This window comes from Leptopilina boulardi, unplaced genomic scaffold, assembly GCF_019393585.1.
Source record: "Leptopilina boulardi isolate dan_hultmark-lab unplaced genomic scaffold, ZJU_Lbou_2.1 LbouV2_384, whole genome shotgun sequence".
Lineage (NCBI taxonomy): Eukaryota > Metazoa > Arthropoda > Insecta > Hymenoptera > Figitidae > Leptopilina > Leptopilina boulardi.
Window position 1 is genome coordinate 1,799,557 of NW_026137956.1, and position 24,159 is coordinate 1,823,715.

Genomic DNA, 24,159 nt, shown 5'->3' on the forward strand with positions numbered 1-24,159 from the left:
AAAATGAGTGGAGGGAGGGGGGACTTGCGGCTATATTCAGAGCCTTGAAACGAACATAACCTCAAAATTTAGGTCATTTCTGGCGGGGGAGGGGAGGGGACTGGCGACTATATTCAGAGTCTTGAAACGAACATAACCTTAAAATTTAGGCCATTTTGGCGGTGGAGGGGAAATGAGAGGAGGGAGGGGGGACTTGCGGCTATATTCAGAGCCTTGAAACGAACATAACCTCAAAATTTAGGAGGGGGGACTCCCCCCCTCCTAGGTCAAGAATTCTTGAAACAGCATCGGCGGCAGCGGCGATATCTTTTTGTAATATAGGAAGATATATATATATATATCTATGTATAGAAAAAGTTATTTATTTTGTTTGTCCATATTAAATATTTATTTAATTTACATATATATGTATATTTTTTCAAGGAAATAATAAATATTAATTATATTTTTTAATTTATTTAACTAGTATTACTATATATATATTCATTGAGGTTTATCCATTTGTTATTTAATCACTTAAAGTTGTTACTTGTTCAAGGAAACTGATTAAACTTCTTTTTTTTTAAAAAAAAACAATTTACCTATATTCTAATTAGAGGAGAAAAATATACAAAAAAAAGAGTTTCTTTAAACAATAGAAGAAAGGCATGAGAAACATTAAACAATAAAATTTATTAAAAATTATAATTTTACGATTTGCTTTTTAAAGTTAAATTTTTCTTTTTTCCAAATATTTTTTACCCTAAATAATAAACTTTTGTAATAATAATTAAATATATTATTTTAAAGAAATATATGTAATAAGTATAGTATTCAATGCGGAAAAATATTTAAATATTTTTAAAATTTCTTTAAAACAATATATAATAATAGACATAAATTTTCAAGTAGCTTTGCACATAAATTGTTTCACATTATACTGTGAAAATTATTATGGTCAATTCCATGACTTCAATCAGTGTCGTGCAAAATAAAAGAGGATGTATAAACTCGTCTGAACAAGTTTTATATATATATATATATATATATATATATATATATATATATATATATATATTTAACATTACGTTACTTACAAATAAATATGTTGGGATTTGCCCGCAATAGTATTAAGGGGAAATACCTTGAATTTTATTATATGTTTTACGTTATTAATTTTTTAAATATAATTTTCCCTTAAGAAAATATTATGACGTGATTTCTTAATTTTTACTAAAAGTTTTTAATCGTTTAATTTTTAATCAGCAAAAAAATCTTTAATATCTAAGGCTACTTCTACAATAGCTAAATCGCATCGTCTTTAATACGATGCGCGCGCATCCATTGACAACTGTTGAGAAACAATTTATTTTACGTGTTCCACTATTTCTACAATTTCAGCTTGTAAATATTATTGAAATTATGAAAAAAAAATTTATTTTGTTAAAGAAAATAAAATTTTTTTAACCTTTGAGGTAAAAAGTTTTTTTTTTAGTATACTTGAAATAAATTTTTTGTCGACAGTTGGCAATAGATGCGCGCGCATCGACTCATTCTAAAAAATCGTCTTCAAGACGATGCGATTTAACTATTGTGGAAGTGACTTCAAAGAAAGAATCTTTGTTAAGACCGATAAAAATAATATTTAAAAAAATAAGTAAATTAATTATTCGTCTTCTTTTAGAAATAAAGGCCTAACTACAATACATAGCTAACGTGACACATTCAAACAACGATGAAACAATTAGCCAATCTGAATTGTAATTAGAAAACGCAGCACAGAATTGCGTTGATACTTTGCATTGTAGACAAACCATAATGCTTAAGTGGGGATAGCGCTCCCTGATTGGTTGCCCCCACTTTTTGTAAGGTGCGTGCGCAGTTTTTTTAAAAGCTTTAAAAGTCAAGTGCTTATCAGGGCAGTTATATTAATATTTATTAAATTTTTTGCTATGTTAAATTTGTTAATAATGTAATTCTAATTATTTAAAAAATGAAATAATTTTAAAACACAAATAAAATAATATAAAAAATTTTAATTAATTTTACCATTTAATTTAAATATAATTTACTATTTTCCATAATCATATATATCACTACTACACGAGTTGTCTCGCTACACTAGTGTCATCTTTAAATTATACTAGTAATTAAATTGCAAAATGTAAATTTATCTTCTCGTTTTCGTTGCGTATATACGAAAATGTCTCTATAGCACTAATTTGTCAAGAATGTGCCGTTACTATAAATTATTCTATTTTATCTCTACAACTAGCGCCTCCGACGGCATTTGGCCGTCTCTGATGCTTCTATTCTTTGTCCATTCAATTTAATTTTCAATTTATGTTTTATAATTTATTACAATTATTTTATTAAATATTTAATAATATTGTTAACAAAATGCAAAAAGGCATGTAATTATAGAGAAAGTTTTAAACAGAAAAATAATAATCTATTATATTTGTAAAATTTGTCTAAAAATAATAATAATTGTTGAATAATTTTTTTTTAAAACTAAAAACACTTTTTTATTCAAGGTAATATTATTTTCATAATTTAATTTATTACAATTATTTAATTATAATTTAATAAATTTCATTATTTTAAAAAAGCGCGCGCTATTTTGTCTTGGGCCAATCAAGTAATTTGAACTAAATGTAGGTTATGTTCGTGTCTGATTCATGACAGCTGCAAATATTTACAACAAATAAATGCTTTGCAAGTGTATATTTATTGCAATTAAGTAAGTTATGCAAAAAATGAATATTGATTTAGATGCTCTGGAAAGCAAAGTTCATTTTTTCTTACATTCGATTTTTTCGACCATCGAGATATTTCGATACATTTTCATGTGCTTTGCATGCACTGTCTTTTTTAATCTCTATAATATATATATATATATATATATATATATATATATATATACTACACTGCCGTGCGAAATAAAAACTTAGTTAAGTCATATTTTGTTCGAACCGAGAAAATGACGAAAAACTGTTTGTATTTAAAAACCTAATGTAATATAAATAATTCTTTAATCTAACTTCACTTCCTAGGTAATTTGATAGAGTTCTTTTTAATTCTGAAGTCAAAAGTTAATTATTTAAACAAATTATATTAAATAACTGACTTACGTTTTATTTTTTAAAAGCAAAACTTGGTTAACTCGAGTTACGTAGTGCTTTTCGAAAAGGTAGGCGAGCGCGAGCCTTCGTTCAGAAGTAAGAACTTAGTTAACTCAAGCTAAATGCATGGGATACCGAATTCAACTGACGAAAATCCGAACTTTAACGAAGTTGACTTACGCTTGCTCCCATCGAAATGCAGTGTCCGGCTCATGCCACTTTTCGAAAGAGAAAACACTCAAGTCGAGTTAACTAAGTTTTTATTTCGTATCTTATGCTCGATCTCAACGCTTCCTACGATTTTTGGACTACTCAACTCGAGTTAACTGAGTTTTTATCAAGTATACTTTCATTTTCTGGGTTTTTGTACATTTTTAATAACTATTTTTTGCAATAAATAATTAAAATCAAAAATTTTTAATAACGTAATCAGACGCAGTTTTTTCTTACGAATCCATTGGTACCAAAAATTCATTTTTGTCAAAAATATGATTTAACTAAGTTTTTACATCGTACGGCAGTACAATCTAACGTTAGATTATAAAATTTTGATAAGTTAATTTAATCTTTATACTGTCGATATACTAACAATTTTATAATGTTATTAATTTCAAGTTTTTCTGTTGAAAGATTCTATAATAATAGATTTCCAATTATATGTATTGGAGAAGCAAAGATTTCTTCAACTTCTCATCAAATGTTTACTTATTTGACATATATATACCTATATATATATACATGAGTGTGTACATACATTTGTGTGTATATAACACTCATCCAATATGTATCTTGTTTTTAGAACATTTAAAAATCGATATAATATTTTTTTCTATTCATCGCGCGTCAAGTGATGTTTAACACTCAATAAAAAAAGGTATAATGTATTATTGACAAGTAATTTGTATGTATATATATATATATATATAAATCTTTAAATTTTTTTTGTCTACAATAGGATTCAATATAATCATGATAGATGTTTTGTTTCCATTCCCGTTAAACCTTTAAAGTCTGAACTAATTCTGCAGATTCGTTTTTTTCTACATTTCGTATATAGAGGTTTTTGAGGTCACTGATTGCGAATCTGAAGTCGCATTTTCAAAATTCAAAATGTCGGATCTATAGGGTAAATGCACTAATACGGCGCAATTCGGGTCAAAGATACGTCTTTTTTTCTGCCTCTAGAGTGGTGTTTTACCCCTTAAATATAATAGTAATAATAGTTATTTTTTTATGAACGCGCCGTAATTGATGCATTTACCCTAATATTTTGTCCAAATTGATTTTTCTTAGAGAAATTATTTTTAAATTTATAACTATTCAAAAAATGTTTCCAAAATTTTTTTTTTAAATTACAACTTTATACTGATTTTAAAATAAAAATAAGTATGAAAATAACGATGAGATTCATTATAAAAAACATAGATTTTGTTATTTCTCAACTTTTTTTTTGATGCCCTTCATTAATTATAGAAAAATATTTACTTATAAATATTAATCAAGGATGTTTCTTAGGGTTTTTCGGTGTCGCTTATTACAAATTTAAAGTCAGATTTTTAAATATTTAAATTTTTTTTTAAATTATAACTTTTATACTGATTTTAAAATAAAAATAAGTATGAAAACAATGATGAGATTCATTATAAAAAACATAGATTTTATTTCTCAACTTTTTTTTTGTGTCCTTCATTAATTACTGTAAAATATTTGCTTATAAATATTAATTAAGGTTGTTTGGTTACGTTATAATTTCAGTTGTCATTATAGAAAGAAATTTAAATTTAAATTTTCTCATTCTAAGAAAAATTTTGCAGTTTAGAAAAGATATAATAAATTTTCAGATAACATAATAATCTCAGAAAAATTTTATTGCAGTTCAGAAATAACAAAAAAAAAAAAAAAAAAAAATAACATTCTACAAAGAGAAAAATGGAAAAACGAATAAAGTAATTTTTACTACTTTTAAAGTAAAACCAGAACTGTCAGCAGTTTCTGCGCATTTCTGCCAATTTTTACTCCAGAAATAGTAAAATTTACTAATTCCGGAATAATTTTTACTATTTAAAATAAAAAACTTTACTAAAATTAAAATAAAGTAAATAGTAAATAGTAAATAAATAATAAATAAATAATAATAGTAAATTTTACTATTTTTGAAGTAAATTTTACTATTACTGGAGTAAAAATTAACAGAAACTGCGGACAATTCCGGTTTTTATTTTTAAAGTAGTAATTTATTATTCATTTTTCCATTTTTCTCCGCGTAGAAAAATTTTGCAGTTTAGAAAATATAAATTTACAGATAACATAACCTCAAAGAATATTATTGCAGTTCATAAGTAAATTTGAGAAATCATAACATTATGAAGATTTTTTCAATTTAAAAAAAGGTATAAAAATTGAAGAATTTTGCAGTTTGGAAAAAATAAATTTAATTGTAAATTTAATTTAAGATATTACAGAGAAAAATTTTGCAGTTCATATAAAGAAATCCGTCAACAAAATAATGACATAGTTCATTTTGCACTTCGAAAAATATAAATTTGAGGAAATTAAATTGAAGATAATTTTGCAGTTAAAAGAAGATAACATAAAAATTCCAATTAACAAATGCTTGAAGAATTTTGCAATTTAGAAAAGACATCAATTTACTGATAACATAACCTCAAAGAATTTTATTCCTGTTTAGTAAAGACACAGAAAATTATAAGGTATTAAAATAAGCTGCAACGCATATTATTTTAATCCAATTTTGCTTATTTTAATATCAAAATGGATTAAAATAAGCAAAATTGGATTAAAATAATAAGCGTTGCAGCTTATTTTAATACTTTTTAATTTTCTCTGGACAAATTTAAAAATAATAACATAACCTCAAAGAATTTTGCTGTACCCCAAAAACATAATCGCATAATTCATTTTGCACTTCGAAAAATATTTTGAGGGAATCATAACTAATATGAGGAATTTTGCAGTTTAGAAGACATTAATTTACAGTTAAGTCGAAAGAATTTTATTGCAGTTTAGAAAAGACATCAATTTACTGATAACATAATCTCAAAGAATTTTATTCCTGCTTGAAAAAGACAACAAAATCCTTGATAAATTTTGCAGTTTAGAAATGAAATAAATTTACCGATAAATCGTACAACCTCAAAGAATTCTATTGCAGTTTAGAAAATAAATAATTACAGCGAATTATTTTGCAATTGAGAGAAGATATAGAAAAAATTTTCGAAGAATTATAAAACAATTAGCTGAGATATAGGTATATGTAATTTTATAAAATTTGACCGCGTGTATTTATACGTATATATATATATATAAAAGTGGAGTATAACCGTTGGAACGGGATGAGGATACACATGGACCACGAGAGTCTAGGAGCCACTTTCCTCTTCTTAAAGTTATTAAGGCTGATGAACGGTACCTGCAGTCTTTTGAACTGAGAAAGTCTTCATCATTATCGTACAAACAACGACTGCATTATAGTATATAATATAATATATATAGTTTGATAGTAGCTTCGGACGCAAGTATTACCAAAATTCTACTACATTATAACGTGACTAACTGCACGAGATGATGGGAGTGTGTGTGAGTTGGGACAAAGTGAGAAAGACGATACGAGAGATGACATCTCTTTGGATTAGAAATGGAAAGAGATGGATAAAAAGAGGTCTACTTTCGAAAGTGGGTATAGAGGTCCGGCATTGGGCACTCCTCATATGCGAGCAACGTAACACAACGAGACTTCCATCATTGAGGCGCGTTCACTATATGGATAACACTTATCGTTCTACTATATATTCCCTGTCAGGTGTATTTCGAATCAGCTGAAGAAACTTTCATTAAATTTATTGACATTGCGTGTAAAAAAAAGAATCTGCGTTTACATAGTTTTACGATGGAGCAAAAAAAAAAAAAAAAAATGTAACTCGTTATATCGATAACGTTACTTTTGATTAAAATATATAAGATTCTATATATTTAAATTACTTATATATATTTTTTTTTTGCTTCTAATTACCATTTTGTAGAATTAATATTTTTTCAAACTCTTATTTATATTAAATTTTAATTTATCTTATTAACATTTTTTTTTAGTTTTTAAAGATTTAGCGAATTTTTTTTTAATACTTTTTTTAACGAATTCACAGAAAATTATAAGGTATTAAAATAAGCTGCAACGCTTATTATTTTAATCCAATTTTGCTTATTTTAATCCATTTTGGTATTAAAATAAGCAAAATTGGATTAAAATAATGAGCGTTGCAGCTTATTTTAATACCTTATAATTTTCTGTGTTACTCTTTTATAGATAAATTTTAACCTTTAAGCTGCTTTATCGGTCTGTGGGACCGCTACCTAAAATTATTTCTATTACTTTTTTTCAAAGTACAATAGAAGCTTGAGCTTTTCAGTAGATTCATATTTTATAAAAATTAATTAGATGACAATTGTTTCAAAAATTTTAAATATAAAATTCAAAGAAAGGTATTGTAACATAAATGAAAATAAAAAAAATTGCAACAAAATATTATAGAAATAGACTTTTTGATGTAAAAAATAAAAACGATAATTGTCATTACATAATTTAAAATCAATATAAAAATGGGGCGCATGATTATCCCATAAAAATCATTAGTTAGAATTTTGATTTGAAAGAATTTTATTAAATATAATTATTATTTAGACGAATTTCTTTTCTTAAAATGCCGAATGTCCGAAATTGCAAATGGCCGTACAAACATAATCAACAATAAAATTTCAGCACGTTTTTTAAAATTGACCAATCACGATTTTCTTAAGAAAATATCTGATTGGTCAATTTTTTAAAAAACGCGCTGAAATTTTACTGTTGATTGTTTGTTCGGCCATTTGCAATTTCGGATATAAATAAAAATTCGACATTTTAAGAATTCTGTACAATAAAAATTCATTTAGAGAAATTGTATCAAAATTCATTTCTAAAAATGAAAATTCGTCTAAATAATAATTATATCTAATAAAATTCTTTCAATTCAAAATTTGAACTAATGAATTTTTATGGGATAACCATGTGCTCCAGAAAAACACAAAAAAATAATAATAGCAGTCTGACGAGACTTAACTTTTTAAATATAATATAACATAACATATACTTCGAATTATTTATAAATTAAACAATGTACTGGACTTTTCAATGTAAAAAATAAAAAATATATACGAGAGTTGTCATTCAATTTTTATTTTCTCAAATCTTCCCGTGTGGAAAAGTGATGTGGGCCCCCAGCGGGGGCCCTTATGGATCGCCCTCATGCCATGAGGGCCGCATATGGATGATCCATAGGGGCCCCTCATGGAAACGACATGCTCATCGATGAGGGCGCCCGCATGGGCGATCCATGAGGGTGCCCCTACGGGCGCCCTTATGGGCCCTCACGTTTGCCCTCATCTTGCCCTCAAGTTTGCCATAATGTTTTTTAATCAATAATATTAATAATAAAAGTTTATTAATAATAAATAAGCTTAAGTTATGAATAAATAACATATTTATTTAATAATTATTCAATTTTAAATTAAATTCTTACTCAAATTGAATTTATTAATTAACGTTCTAATTAATTAACTGTCGGATATAATTAAAAGTAATAATAAATTAATTAATTAAAAAATTAAAAAATATGTAATTTATGCATACTATTAACGGATATTTTCATTTTTCAATTAATTCATACATAGAATTAATGATTAAACGCAAACCTGAGAAATAAATAAATCTAACGCATGGGGGGAATCGAACCTACGACCTACGGACTATGAGTCTAACGCTTTACCAACTACGCTACGCACGCTACTTCAAAACGAATGCTAACTTCTTGATGCTATTTAAACTTCAAAAATACCTAACAAAGAAAAGTGCTTAACATCATTTAGTTAAAGTTAAGAAATTAAATTATATTTTCCAATCAAATGCAATTTATAAAATATAATTAATTATATGCTTTATGATTATTATCATGAATCATCTCAGGTGAATTTTCAAAAAAAGTGTAAATATATTTTTATTAAAAACGCGTTTTTCGTTGTTTTGAATCATTGGAAACATTCATTTTTTGTTGATGAAAAAATATTTGACTTTTGGACTTAGAAAATTTTGCTAATCGATCATGAGGGCGATCCATGCGGGCCCCTACGGTGGCCCTCATCTATTTTGCCATAAGTGTGAGTGTTATTTTCAAAAAAGTGTAAATATATTTTTATTAAAAACGCGTTTTTCGTGGTTCTGAATCATTATAAACATTAATTTTTTGGTGATAAAAAAATATTTGATTTTTGGACTTAGAAAATTTTGCTAATCGATCATGAGGGCGATCCATGCGGGGCCCCTACGGTGCCCCTCATGGATTCGCCATAAGTGTGAGTGTTATTTTCAAAAAAAGTGAAAATATATTTTAATTAAAAACGCGTTTTTCATTGTTGTGAATCATTATAAACATTAATTTTTTGGTGATAAAAAAATATTTGATTTTTGGACTTAGAAAATTTTGCTAATCGATCATGAGGGCGATCCATGCGGGGCCCCTCATGGATTCGCCATAAGTGTGAGTGTTATTTTCAAAAAAAGTGAAAATATATTTTAATTAAAAACGCGTTTTTCATTGTTGTGAATCATTATAAACATTAATTTTTTGGTGATAAAAAAATATTTGATTTTTGGACTTAGAAAATTTTGCTAATCGATCATGAGGGCGATCCATGCGGGGCCCCTACGGTGCCCCTCATGGATTCGCCATATGGATCAGCCCTCATGGGCCCCCGCCGGGGGCCCCGAACTCTTGAGGGCAAGATCGTGGCTTTTTCCACACGGGTTCATATTTCACAATCGGAATTGCACCGAATCGTCATTTTATCTTACAAATATCTGGTTTGGTTAATCTGCAAATTTGTATAAGATAAAATTTAAAATATTGTAAAAAAAAAATTAGTAACGATTCTGTGCAATTCCGATATTTATAAAAAAAATATAGAACATAAAAATGGTTAATTCGATATAATAATAATTATTATTAAAAGGAATGATAATCAGAAAATTAAAATTTAGAAAAATACTACTTCGAGAAAATATTAATTGTAAAAAATGATTCCAGGTCAAAAACCCGAAAAATAATTAAAAACAAAAAATATTCTAAGAAATGCAAAATTCGCAAATAAATATATTTAACGAATTTCAATAAAATAAAGATTTGAAAAAAAAAATTTAGATCTATTATTATTGTATTATTATTATTATTTATTTTTATTTATTTCTTATTTTTTGTTTTTTTTTAAGTATTTAATTTTTAAAAAATTATTTTTGACAAAAAAAATTTCTTATAATATTTATTAATATATCTTTATGAATTTCTTTATAAATTTTCTAAAATTTGAAAGCAAGTGAAAAATAAAAATTGATTATTTATTCGTATTTAAATAAAAAAGAGAATTTGTCTATATATGTATACGCAACTGGAGAAAGTACAAGAAATTTAATTAATTTTTATTTATTTTAATTCACTAAGATGATCTTATTGGAAAAATAAAGTAAAAATGAATTAAGAGAAACTAATCAATAAAATATATTTTATAAATTTCATGATTTGAGGAGAAAGTGTCGAAAAGCAAAATTTTCAAATAAGTTCATCCATAGAATTTATTGTGACACATTTTCCATTTCAAGATTTTAATACCTATACAAGAAAGAGTTAGTAAATAAATGTTTTTAGTGTAAAAATATAAATATATGAGAAAATAATAAATAAATTTTATTAACAATTCTGTTTTTACCATTTTTTCGCAATTAAATATAAAACATAAATAATAATAATAATAATAATAATCAGCGCCTCAAAATACATAAAAGTACGTAGTATAAAAAAACGGAGATATATTTTTAAAAAAATCAAAATTTTAAAAATATAAAAAAAAAATCCAAAAATAAATATTTTCTGAAGAAGAAAAAGAAGGAAAGTAAGACAGATAAAAAAATAGATTGCAAACATTTCATATTATTTTTAAGTATCTTTAATATAAAATCATATGGTATCAACAAATCGTCTGAAAAATTAAAAAAAAATTCTATACGATCCTGAAGAGAATATATGAGTTAAAAACAAATGCAAATGATAATTAATAAAAGAAATACATTTTTAAAATTGGAAAATTTGAATTTATGACCCTCATAAGAATATTTTTTTCTCGGGTTTGGTATAGGAAGCTGAAATACGCAACGTTCATGATAAACGATTTTTAAAGAAATAATTTTTAAAATGAAAAATTTTATAATTTTTTGTCTAAAAAATATTTTTTTCTGATTTGTTGATTAATGAAAACTACAAGAAATATTATTTCGGCAAAAAATTATAGAATTTTTCATTTTAAAAAATTTTATTTCTTTAAAAATCGTTTATCATAAACGTTGCGTACTTCAGCTTCGTGTTTGGTATTTTAAAAGCTACAAATCCTCAAACAATATGAACCAAAAGTTTTGAACGTTCAAATGAACAAAATATTTTTTCAATCTATAAATTATTAAAAATTAAAATGTCAATGTAAAATAGAACAGTAAATTAAACTAATATTAAATTAATAACTTCTTTTTAGATATTTAAAACAATATTTTGTAATAAAATTAGTATTTAAAGAAGTTACAAAAAAAATGTTGTTCATTTGAACGTTCAAAACTTTTGGCTCATCAAACAATAGCTTCAATACACTCAGAAAAAAATTCGTTTGCAGCAAACAAATTTTGGTTAAATCAACAAAATAAATGCATTGATATATAGTTAACCAAACATTTGGTTGCATAAACTAAACGTTTATTTAGCTCAATCAAATTTTTTCTTTGTTCAAAAAATTTATTAAAATAAACCAAACAGTTATTTAGATCAAATAAATATTTATTTGAATTAAACAAATTTTGTTTGAACTAACCAAAAAATTGGGTAAATATAAAAAAAATGGTACATTTGGTTCAAACATATCTTTTTTCTGAGTGTAGTTTGTAGTTTCAAGCAAAAAATAATTTAATTCAATTAATAATTTTAATCAATACCAGTAAACAAAAGCTTCAATAGTTAGTGATTAGATAATAAATAAAAATAATAGTAAAAGTTGTTGGTATTCACAGCGAAATGAGTTGATCAATTGCTTTAATTATTTAAATTTTCGACCATGATAATTTCATTTGCTGATGTCTGCAGACAATGATAGTTTGATGAACTAGAAAAAGAGAGTTTTGATTGCTGGTATTTACAGACAATGATAACTTCTTGCTGATTTTTCAGACTATAATAGTTTCAATTGATGATAATTGCAGTCTTAATAGAACATCAAGTACTAGTAATTTCAATCGAACCGAAAAGCGTCATCTTTGCTTGTTATTACAGACAATGATAGTTTCTTGCTGCTTTTTGCAGTTTTGTGTTACCTTTTATAATGGTTGGTAATTTTTTGTCATGAGAAACCACAGTCGACCAGGAACGCCCGGACTATTGTATATTTAGTAATATTTAAAGTATTCATTATGTAAATTATTTGCATAAAAATACAAATTTATGGCTTCGTGAGTTACTTAAAGTGTAAAATTAAACGTTTCATTTATCTGAAAATTAGTAATTTTTAATAGCCAATTTTTTTTCTCATTCACGAACACGTACAAGAATAAAAATTTACAATTTAAAAAAACACATGGGCGATTTGTACCCAGTGTGTACTTTAAGGGTTAACATATGTAGTAAGTATTTTGATATGCGCTTTTTTGTGCAATTATTTGGATGTTTATCACGGTCAACTGAACTCCGGACCTGTGGTCATTACCAAGGTTGCTTACCAACCCGTTGCTGCTATAAGTATTTAAAAACATAGCAGTGGTCCTTTTCATACAACTTACATCTAAATTTTCAAGGTAAGTCAATACTTTTTATCTAAATCCTTCCTCCTTATAAAAAATTGTAGTAACCTTTACATTCCTTGTTCCCTTATTTCAAGAATGGTTGCTTCAGGATACTCTCTCTCAAAGATCAATTTTATAACTCTAAATGTTTGTCTAAATAAATTTGTAATCTTGTCATTAAAAATCACTATTCTCTTTCTTCCCTGTACCCTTAGCTCAGAGCCTTCTGCTCTGTAAATGAAACAGGAATTCACTGAATCACAGAGCAGCCAAAAATAAAATATTGTTTCGTTAGTTATTTCTCTATTTAAGACGTAACACTGTTTAAAATATTAACAGTTTTTTTTAAAGATTTCTTTGAAATAAATTTTGTTATTTTTCTGTGAAAAATTAAATCTATTGGTTTTTTTTGGCGAAATTTGAATAATAAAATTTTTAAAATGAAAAAAAATATAAAAATAAATTTTAAGATTCAGAAAGACAAAAAACAGTTGGAATAACAGAAGTTCGGATAAAATGTTTTACTGTTCAGATAATCGAGGTTGCACTGTATATGATTTGCATTACATTATTTGAATTTGGCGTATAGAAAATAGAATTGTATAGATATAGAAATTCTTAAATCTGACGCTCTTAATTTCCCTACGGTTAGAACCGAGATAAAACTCGGGGTGACTAAATACTTTATATCTCGTCAATAAAAACAACAGATTTGCATGATCCAAATTGGAAATTGAAGATGACGGTCTAAACATTTCAGAAATATATGTAAGCAAAGATAAACTAATAGAAAATTAGACGGATTTGCAGCATTGGCCTCTATCAAAACAGATTCTGAAAATCGAACTAATTTTTTTTTAGGCTAATAACAGAAAATGTTGATCTTAGAAATTCTAAACACAGATAAAGGATCTGTAACCGTCATATTTCATTTACCAGTTTGAATTTTTAAAATCCGATTTCAGATTCGTAATCGGCAACCTTAAAAACTCCCAGATACCAAGAGTCTTGAAAATTAATTTGTTTTTGAAATTTCATGTCCTCCATAGTGGATCTGACATTTTAAATTTTCAAAATCTGACTTTAGATTTGTAATCAGTGATCCTTATTTAATTTAATTCCTTATTTAATTTAATTCCTTATTTAATGTAACATAATACCGGACTAATTATGTAAATAACTATGATTATATCAGACTGAGTAGAAAGAGGATAATGATACATATGTGATTCTATTGATTTTTCCGACTTTTTTAGCCTAGCGTTTTTATATATATATGAAGGGTAGAATGACAAAAGGGGTCAAGCGCAAATTTATCGAAAATGAGGTTTTTGCATAAAAAAATCAAGAAAATTCATTTACACATTTCTATAGAAGGATTTCCTTTTTTATTGCGTATTTAAATCAGTTTTTAATAAAAATTAAATTAATAAAATAGCCTCAAATTTACTTTATTGCAACCTGATTGAAAAACAAAAGAAAGTGGTGAGTCAATAATATTATCAAAATAAAAAAAAATATTATTTTTTTAGGTTTTAATTTAATATTTTATTTTAATTTTATTTTAATAATATTTTAGTTAATAAAATTAATAATAATAATAATAAATTTTCAATTTTGAACAATTTTAAAATCATTTTGTTATTAATTTTTAAATATTTTTATGATTATACTAAGTGAACAATTGAATTTAAAGATGAAAGTATTGCTCAATTCCAAAGCAAGAAATTAAGGGGGGAACACCAGTTGTAACTTTAGAAAGAAACTAATTTTCCAGTTTTTCTTTAAACTGTATATTTTTTTTATAATTAATACTTAAAGAAAATGTGCGCAGTTGATATAACCTCAAGGCACCACAGTTTTTTTTAATTTTATCATTAATATGTAGGTTTATTTCAACAAATTGTTGTTTAATTATTAAAACATACTAATATATCGAAACGGTTTTCTCAGTTTTTTTTAAATGACCTGCAAAATTTTTAAAAATGTTTTTTTTACTTCCTGTAAAAACAGTGAATTGGCGCTTGACCCCTTTTGTCATTCTACCCTTCATATATTACATAAGTTTTTTTTGGCATTTAGCCACTTGTACTTAGTACCTATATACGAATGGGTTTCCTTATAACAAACCCGTATAAATTTTAAAATAAATAAATAATTGACAGTGGTAAATTTTTGGTTTTTTGAGTTATTTAATTTTGGTCGAAAATAGGTGTTCCTGGCACACTGTGGAAAGTAGTACTTTAGTAATTTAATCCAATCAATTTAATAGTAATTTAAATCTTATAGTAATTTTTATTTAAAATGATCAAGAGACAATGATAACTTCTTGCTGCTTTTTAAGACTATGAACGCTTCAGTTGTTGCTTCTTACAGTCAAGATGTCTACAAGTACTGGTTTTTCAAACAATGTCAACTTTAATTGCTGGTTATTACAGACAATGATAGTTTCCTGCTGCTTTTTACAGTCAATACAATAACTTCAAGAACAGTCAACAGAGACTTCGATTGCTGATATAGTCTTAGTCAATTATACCTTCAACTGTTGGTTAAAGAAGCTAGTTTAAATATTTAACAGTTCAAGTCAGTGATGTCTTCAGTAGTTTGTAGTTTCAGTCAGTAGTTGATAGTTTCAGTCAATGTCAGCTTCATATGAGCTTTAATCAATAATTAAAAATTGCAAACGTCAGTAAGTTACATTTTAAGATTACTTATATTTCATATAATTTTTGAAGCTATATGTTTACAAGTATTATTATAATCATTTAGTATTATTATGTAAAGTATATACGTGTATTTATATATGGGCATGTTCACGCCATTTCAATATATCATAGAGTTTGACCTCTTCGATTTGGTTCAAATTTTTTTACCGTTTTGTACCCTCCAAAAAAGAGCTTTATGATTTTTTTCAAATTTTTTCATCAAGCCGTTTACAAGATATAAATTTTTAAAAAAATTTCTTTTTGAATGCTCATAATTTCTTTAAAAATGCATCAATTTTAAAAGTTCTTTTTTGCGAAATGTGTGTTTTTAACTCAACTTTTCAAAAATTTGATGCAAAAATTTGATGCAAAAATATTAAAAATGAAAATTTACTATATTTTTTGTAATTTAAAGGTTAAAATCTTGTTTTTAAAACTGTTTGTATCAGGGTGTCTACTAAAAATCTAAATTAAAATTCCAGGACTTTTCCAGGACAAATTTCTTATTTTTCCAGGATATTAAATTGGATGACCTTAAGGAATAAAAAATTTTTTAGTTTAACTATTGTTTTCATAAATTTAATTAAAAAAACAATTTTACTACAGAAACATTAATAAACATTACATTACGTAACTTAAGTAAATTTTCATTTTACTTATTTAATTAATTTTTTTTTAACTTGATTGACAAAATTATAAATATTTGAAAATTTAAAAGCAAAATATAAAAAATTCAAGGACAAAAATTAAAATTCCAGGACTTTCAAGGAAACATTCCAGGACTTCCAGGACTAGTAGAAACCCTGTGTATCCTTTGATTTTTTTCAAAAAAACTACTTCCTTTTACAAAAATTTTAAGTCTACTTCGATTGAGAGGAAACAATTTTTTCAATATTTTCAAAAAATTTTTAAACTTTTGAATTTTTTAAAAATATCTCCGGTTTTGTTATATATTACGTACTTTTATGTATTTTGATGCGCTGATTACGAAAATCATAGTGACAATACCCAAAAATTTGATTTTTATGGTGAAACCCATTCAAAAAAAGTCCTAAAGTTTATTGTTTTTTATGGTTTTTACCATAAAAATTAAATTTTTGGATATTGTCACTATGATTTTCGTAATCAGTGCATCAAAATACAATTTTTTATGTCTCATACTTTTTTTTTAATTTTTCATATTTTAACAAAAAATTTGATTTTTATGATGTAAACCATAAAAAAGTTCGAAAATTTATGGTTTTTTAAAAAGCCATAAAAATCAATTGATAATTGACCTTTGAAAATTTATAACAAAATTTCTACTTCCCGAATATTCAGACATAAAAAATATTTTTCTCGATTAATTTTCAATATCATTTACCTATTACTATAAAATATATAATTAATTTATTATTCTAATTGTAATTTTTATTGTTTTTATACAAAAAAAGTTTAACACTCTAAAAATGCTATTTATTCAGTTTAAATGTGAAAATATAAAATATATATATACAGGGTGATTTTTATGTTCCGGACCACATAATTTTTTTTAAATTTATTATTATTATTATTAATTTCCATTATTTTTGTTTAAAAAATGAAAAAAAAAATTTTCAGGGGGTTCGGAACATAAAAATTACCCTATATATATATATATATATATATCAGGTAAATAAACAAATTGTAATCAATTTAATTATCTTTTGGTTTTTTCAACCACATTGTTTATGACTTTCGTCTTAATAGATATTATTTATGTAAATATACAGATAGGGATGCAGGTATAAAAAATTTCAAAATTATTTCAACATTTACAATTCTTGAAAATTAAAATTTCTTGAAATATTCTTTCACTGATTGAATTACCTATGGTATTTTCAATTTTAGTGTAAAATGATAATGCAAAATACAAAAATTATTAGGGTCAGCCGGGGTAAATCCGAACGCTAATTATTTCAGCTTAATTAAAATTTTTAAAAATAAGTTAGACATGAGAATTTTTACCTCAGATCCTCTTCAAGAGATTCTAAGTATTATCTCATTTTTCGTTTGTTAATTAGCAACAGCATAAACAAAGATAACAAGTATTGCAAAAAAGATTGAAAATCAAAGATGACACTCTTTCAGTATTTTGTCTCGTATTTGAAGAAAAAGAAGCTAAAAATTCATTTTATTATTTATAATTGTTTGTTATGAATACTAGAACAGAAACTATATTTCATTTTTGCCCTCTGTAAAATTTTATTAATAATATCAGACCGTTAGTATTTACCCCGGAAAATTGGAAAACCGGGGTAAATCCGAACGGTATTTTCAATCATTTTTTCTTCTATTGGAGCCACACAAAATTGTTCTTATTTGATTACACTATTATTTTAACATTATAAAAGTACATAGAAAAAAGTTTTTCTTTCTATATGTATCCTCGTTAGTAATTAATAAGCAGAAACTTAATCTCTGTTCTCTCGAAGGAGTGTTCCACTTTTTTTGCCAAATGGTTTGTTAAAAAAAAGTTTTTCAGGATCTTAATAAAATTTGGTATTCTAGGGTTTTTGGGGTCGCTGATTACCAATTTGAAGTCAGTTTTTCAAAATTCAAAATGGCGGATCCAATATGGCGGACAAGAATTAAAAAATTCATTGGATTCGCTCGAAAATTGTTACTCGGGGGGTTTCAGGGTCGTTGATTACGAATATGGAGTTGGCAAATTTGATCATTTTTAAAAATAAGTTTTAGGTAAGTCCGCTATTTTGAATTTAAAAAATTTGACTTTTATTTTTGTATTTACATTCAATGACTCCAAAATACTTTCTGTACCAAGTTTTGCAAAAATCCGTTATGATATGATAAAGTTATTAAAGGTTTTACAATGCAAAAAGAAGTATCTTATTTTAAGATGTTTTGGTAGCGTTTTTAAGACATTAAAAAATTTTAAACATCTAAATGCTACCAAAACATCTTAAAATAAGATACTTCTTTTTGCAGTGTAATTGTGTAATGTATTTTAATTTTTAACCTGTTTGATTTTTGTATTTATATATGATGCATTATTACATAATAGGTTTATTATCGTATTTTTTGAGTTTTTATATAAGTTTAACAATTGCAATACTTTAAATTTATTTTCCCTAAGATTTTTCTGAAATACAGTGGCGTTCGTATTTACCCCGGTATTTTAGGAAAGTTGCAAATTATCGAGGTAAATACGAACGCTAAGTTTCCTGCGATTGTAATTTATCAAAAATTTTTGCTACCCCATAAAATTGTTTTATGGAAGTAAAGTAACAACTTCATGCACCAGAATACCGGAAGTATTTTTTTTTAAAGAAAAAACTTATGTTATTGTTGAAACTTACTAAATGCGTTCGGATTTACCCCGGCTGACCCTATTCCAATTGTAATTTTTATTGTGTTTATACAAAAAAAGTTTAACACTCTAAAAATGCTATTTATTCAGTTTAAATGTGAAAATATAAAATATATACAGGGTGATTTTATATTCCGGACCACATAATTTTTTTAAAATTTATTATTATTATTAATTTCCATTATTTTTGTTTAAAAAATGAAAAAAAAAATTTCAGGGGGTTCGGAACATAAAAATCACCCTGTATATATGATCAGGTAAATAAACAAATTGGAATCAATTTAATTATCTTTTGGTTTTTTCAACCACATTGTTTATGACTTTCGTCTTAATAGATATTATTTATGTAAATATACAGATAGGGATGCAGGTATAAAAAAATTTCAAAATTATTTCAACATTTACAATTCTTGAAAATTAAAGTTTCGTGAAATATTCTTTCACTGATTGAATTACCTGTGGTATTTTCAATTTTAGTGAAAAAGGATAATGCAAAATACAAAAATTATTATAATAATTTTGTCAATTCTTATTATTATTTAAAAAAAATATAAATTTTCGCTTTATGTAATTTAAAAAAAATGCAAATAGTTATATATTTATAATACGCAACGTTTATGATAAACGATTTTTAAAGAAATAATTTTTTAAAATGAAAAATTCTATAATTTTTTGACTAAAAAATATTTCATGTAGTTTTCATTAATCAACAAATTATAAAAAAATATTTTTTAGGCAAAAAATTATACAAGTTTTCATTTTAAAAAATTATTTCTTTAAAAATTGTTTATCATAAACGTTGCGTACTTCAGCTTCGTATTTTATTTCAATGTGTGTATCACTAACACACTGAAAAAAAAATTCTGGTTAGGCTATATTTAACATTACTTTCTAGTTATGTTAACCAGAATTCTAGTTGAATTAACTAGAATTCTCGTTAAAATAACCAGAATTCTGATTAACCTAACCAGAATCAAAATGTTAAATATACCCTAACCAGAATTCTGGTTATTCTAACTAGAATTTTTTTTCAGTGCAGAAACTTTAAATATAGAACATTCTTAAAACAAATTTTATTTTCTTAAAAATATTCTTAAATATGAATTTAAAGGATAATTTCATATTTTTAAAAATAGTATTAACCTATTCGTAAAAAAATTAATGTAATGTTTAAAAAAATATTTTATAGAAAATAAAATTTGAATCTACACGTAAAGAAAAAATATTAAACATATTTTAATACAACTAAAAAATTTGCCATTATTTTTTTGGAACGGTATTAAATTTTTTTTAACACTTATTCTTTCCGTGTAATTATTATTAATTAAAAAAAAATATAGCTCTGACCTTATCCTGCAATGAATGTATCATCAAATTTAGACGAAAATATCTTTTGGTAACACACGTGATTTTAAAATTTTCAAACACTCCCGAATACATGTTTAAATTAAGAAACAAAATACTTTATTACTGATTTAAAGCGATTGTGATTTTAAAAATTTTCAACACTCCCGAGACAAATTGTTTACTAAAATGTCAAAAAAAAAAAAATTTAACACTAAAAAAAGTTTTCGTTCATGGCATAAAAGAATCGAGCACTCGCGAAGCTATACACTACAAATAAAAAAATTATAAATAAAACACAAAAATTATACTTTTTTTTATTATAAAATTCACACGTCTCAACAGGTCAATACTTGAATTGCAACTGATTTAATTATCTATGGAATTATTTATTTCCATTATTTTATAACCTTCGATTTATGATACCCTTTTGTATACTATACATAAATATACAACTCGAAATGCAGGTATATGAAGGTAATAAAATTTCAAATTTATTTCGTCACATTTAAAGTACTTGTTGGAAATTATAATTTTTGGAAATATTATTTCATTGATAGAATTATATTCAGGATTTTTAAAAATAAAATGTGATGATTTTATAAAATACACAGTCCCATATAAAAAAATATTATGTGCGGTTGACCCGAGTACCATACCCCCATGTATAAATAAAAAATATAAAAAATATTATTATTATTAAAAAAATATTTATATTTTATATTTATAGGAAGTTTTTATATTTTAATTTATTTATTATTTATTTTTTATTATTATTATATTATATATTATATCTTCCTATATTACAAAAAGATATCGCCGCAGCCGCTGTTTCAAGAATTCTTGACCTAGGAGGGGGGAGTCCCCCCTCCTAAATTTTAATGTTATGTTCGTTTCAAGACTCTGAATATAGCCGCAAGTCCCCTCCCCTTCCCCGACAGAAATGACATAAATTTTAAGGTTATGTTCGTTTCAAGGCTCTGAATATAGCAGCAAGTCCCCCCTCCCTCCTCTCATTTCCCCTCCTCCTCCAAAATGACCTAAATTTTGAGGTTATGTTTGTTTTAAGACCCTAATAAAGCAGTAAGTCCTTCCCCCTTCCCTCATCTCTCTCTGAATTTCCCGCCAAAAATGACATAAATTTTAAGGTTATGTAAATTTCAAGACTTTCAATATAGCCGCAAGTGGAGGTGGAGTTCCCGCCAAAAATGACTTAAATTTAAAGGTTATGTTCGTTTCAAGACTTTTAAATAATTTATTGGTTTTTAGGCAATTTCATTGAAATTATTTTTAAAAATAATTTCTTAATGTCGATTTTAATTTATTTAATTATTTATTTATTATTAATTTAATCATTTTATTAATTAAAATTTAATAATTTTAATTTTATTAATATTTATTCAGATTTCAATGAATCTGTAATAATTAATAATTCTTTGAAATAGGTGGTTCATTTGGAAAAATAAGATCAATGGAAAATTAAAAAAAAATGATTAAAACAGGGGGGTTGGCTCGCGAAGAGCGCAGGGGGGCGTAGCCCCTCTAGTATATATATATTATATATTATTATTATTATTATTTATTTATTTGTTCATTTATATTATAATATATAACTAATTTTCTAACCTCAAGAAACATATCAGATTTTATGTAACTTTTAAATTTTTTAAAAATAGTTGGATTTACTTAAAACTTGTTTCTTGGGGGTTGTTGTGGTCGTTGATTACGAATATGAAGTCAAATTTTCAAAATTAAAAACGTCGGATCCAATATGTCGGAGGAATTTTTAAATTTTCACGAAACTTGTTATCTAGGGGTTTTTGGGGTTGCTGATTACAAAACTGAAGTCAGATTTTGAAAATTCAAAATAGCGTATCCAATATGGCGGAAATTTTTTCAAAAAAAATTTTTTTTTTAATTTTTAAAATCTAATTTTAGATTTGTAATCAGTAACTCCGAAAACCCCTAGATACCATAAATTACGTAAAAATTTAAAATTTGTCCGCCATATTGGATCCGCCATTTTGAAATAGTTATTTTTTATAAACGCGCCGTAATTGATACACTTACCCTATTCTGAAAATATTATTTCTACTTAAACATAATTATAATGATACAATAATAAAAATGTCTTTTTTCCTATATGCAAATAAAAATAGTTAATAATTTTTTTTAAATTTTCATAAATAAATAATAATAAATTATTTATAAAATTTATTAATATTGCTAATACAACAATAGTCATATGAAAAATTAAGAGTATTAAATAATTTTTTTTTTCAATTGTATTTTACAATATTTTGATGGCTAAAAACAATTTTACATGTTATTTAAATTTATTTGAACATTGCATTAGCAATATACTGTGACGAAAAAAAAGTATAGCGAGAATCTAAAAAAAAAAAAAATTAAACTAAAAAATTTATATAAATATGAGATAAAAATAAAAGATTACGCTAAATTCTTAAGAACTTGACTTTTATATATTTACCCTTAAATATTTGAGCCACAATGTCGTTTGTTAAGTGGAAGAGGTACAAAGGAGTTTCCTTGACATACTCCATCCTGCTGATTACTCCAAATCAACAATTTATACACAAAATACATTTTTTCTTCCTCTCTGTAAGAAAAAAATTTTTTTTAAAACATTTATAACAATAATAGGGAATAATATTATTTTTTAATATTATTTAACATAGAGAAATTTTGAAATAAATATATATATAATTTATTTATAATAGGATAAAAATGTATTTGTCTCACAGCTAAATAACTATTTTTTAGTTTTAAAAAAAATTTCTTTTTGGTAATACAGTTTTTTATTAATAAACTTTTTAATTAATAAACCAAATTTAATTTATAAACAAAAATTTATTTGAAACAATTAAATAATTTATTTAGCACTGTGGCAAATATGTTTTTCTTTTAAAAATTTATTATACTTATATGTTAATATTTAAAAAAAATTTCCTACTTTTTCTATATAAAAAAAAAATGTTATTTAAAAATTATTTATTATGTTTCAACAGAATATTTTTTTAAAAAAATATTATTATTATTATTAGCATTATTTGATGGAAATTTTTACAGAAGCTAGTTTCTAAATTTTTTTAAATTGAAAAAAATTTCCTTGTTGATAGTAAAAAAATTATATCCTTTAGAAATTTAGACGTAAAAACACAAACTTTGTTGCTTCTAACAAATTCTATTGTTATTTTTATCAATTTATTTACCGTTTTCCTTTTAATTATAAATATCAAGTAACATTAGTTTATTTTTCTGTTTTGAATACATGTAATGAGTAATTAAAACTTAAATGTTAAACTAATAACAGCATTGTGTCGAATTTAATATTTATAATAAATTATTCCACTAAATAAAATAAATAAATTTTTTTTTACAAATTTATTAAAAATTAAAATACATAAAAGTATTTCTTTTTAAATATAAAGTCGATTAAAACTTCGGATAAAAAAAATAAATAAATACTAAAACATTGTATAGCTGTATGCATCTAAAAAATTGCATATTTGGTGCAAAATATTCGACCGGCGTCATAGAATAAAAGGGTCGATGCGATGCTTCGCAAAAAAAAAGAAAATTACTTTTAAAAAATATGGTTAATGATAAATTTGTCATTGGTGTTTATAACAAAATGCGCATTCTTAGATGAAAATGACATGCCTTTAAATCGTGCAAAAATTAAAAAAATTTTCCTATAAAAAATATTTTCTAAGAATG

At 25.0% G+C, this 24,159-nt stretch overlaps 1 protein-coding gene across 3 annotated transcripts in view; it reads right to left on the minus strand.

Annotated features, from left to right (window-relative positions):
• The window catches only part of LOC127288287 (acyl-CoA Delta-9 desaturase-like), an 87,393-nt gene that overhangs the window by 23,251 nt on the left and 39,983 nt on the right, over nucleotides 1-24,159 (minus strand). For all 3 annotated transcript variants that reach the window (XM_051315652.1, XM_051315654.1, XM_051315653.1), the window contains one exon: nucleotides 22,910-23,038. The gene's annotated coding sequence lies outside the window, so the exon portion shown is untranslated. The remainder of the gene's footprint in view (nucleotides 1-22,909; nucleotides 23,039-24,159) is intronic.